Consider the following 1,500-nt stretch of genomic DNA (forward strand, 5'->3'; position numbering starts at 1 on the left):
GCCGGCCGGGGAGGCGCCGCCGAGGGGATCGGCCTCGGCGTCGCCCGCCGCCGACGACATTAGGGCGGGGCGTGTCCGGCTAGGTGGATGCGGCGGCGGCTGAGCTCATCGGCGGTCGGTGGGGGTGGGAGATCTGGGGCTGGGAGTTGGTGCTCGCGCTGGACTCTGCCGCTTCGTTGGTAGCTGCCGACTGGAGGGAGCGGGGAAACGAGAGGGAAAGGAACTCGCAGCAGATCAGCGGAGCACGGGAGCAGTAAACCGCAAGTCATCTTTGCTCCCGTGGACAGTTCGACGAAGCTTAACAACCAACCAAAGACCTGAATCTGGTCTCTGGTCTGACGGCCACGTACGCCATGACTTAGACCATTGTCTGTAAAAAAAAAAGGAAGATCTAATTTCCCCTGTAAAAGAATCTCCAAGTTCTTGCATTTCAACTAAATATTTTAGTAGAATGCTCGTGCGTTGTTAATGGCCTATTAAAATTTTTTTTTCTGATTACATATATCAGTAAAGTTACTAAGCTGCCGAGGCTGGGAGTGTCCTAGTGGATCGAGGGTGATGGGAGTCGGTTGGGTCCCGTTTTACAGCGGTGAACCTGGTCAGATGACGGCTGGGTAATCGTGTCCATGATTTGTGCATCGACTGTGCGTGTGGGCACGTGTCTTAGTCTGTTAGAGGTGGATAGCTCGGGCAGAGGGGATTTGCGGGATTGCGACGGTTCAGTCGCTCTGCTATTGTCGTGGGAGTGACTGGCTGAGGGCCTCGGCCTCTCTGGCAATTCCACGCATGCCGTCGCCGTCGATCAGCCAATGCGCTCGAGTCCTCCCGCTTCTCCGTCGTCACCCAGCTACCCGTCTGCCGTTCGCGCCATGGCGGCCCTTTATTCTGTTCATGCGCCATCATAAGGGTTGATCTTAAACTAATCTGAGAGGCAAGTTCCAGATGTGCGAGGGACTGAATTCTCGAAGAGTTTGAAAGAGCGGCAAAATAATAGATCGAGCTCCTCCTCGGTCGGGGAGGTCAACACCTTCCCTCGCTGGTGCGTTTTTCTCGATTGAATCAGCAAGACTTTTACAAAGCTTGCATCTTTCGGCCGAGGGCACGGACGAGCACGCGACCGCCCGGGGAGGCACCGCCGAGGGGATGGCCTCGACGTCGCCCGCCGACGACGACATTGTGGCGTGGTGTGTCCGTCTAGGTGGATGCGGCGGGGGCTGAGCTCATCGGCGGTCGGTGGGGGTGGGAGATCTGGGACTGGGAGTTGGTGCTCGCGCTGGACTATGCCGCTTCACTGGTAACTGTAGACTGGAGGCAGCGGGGAAACGAAACGGAAAGGAACTTGCAACAGATTAGCGCAGCGGAGCGGAGCATGGATGCAGTAAACTGCAAGACATCTTTGCTCCCATGCACAGTTCTACGAAGCTTAACAACCAACCAAAAGACCTAGGAGCATATATAGTCGTGCGCACCAAAACGGCCTCAAATGCCCGGATGGACGTC

Source organism: Triticum dicoccoides, chromosome 7B, assembly GCF_002162155.2.
Source record: "Triticum dicoccoides isolate Atlit2015 ecotype Zavitan chromosome 7B, WEW_v2.0, whole genome shotgun sequence".
In the NCBI taxonomy this organism is placed as follows: domain Eukaryota; kingdom Viridiplantae; phylum Streptophyta; class Magnoliopsida; order Poales; family Poaceae; genus Triticum; species Triticum dicoccoides.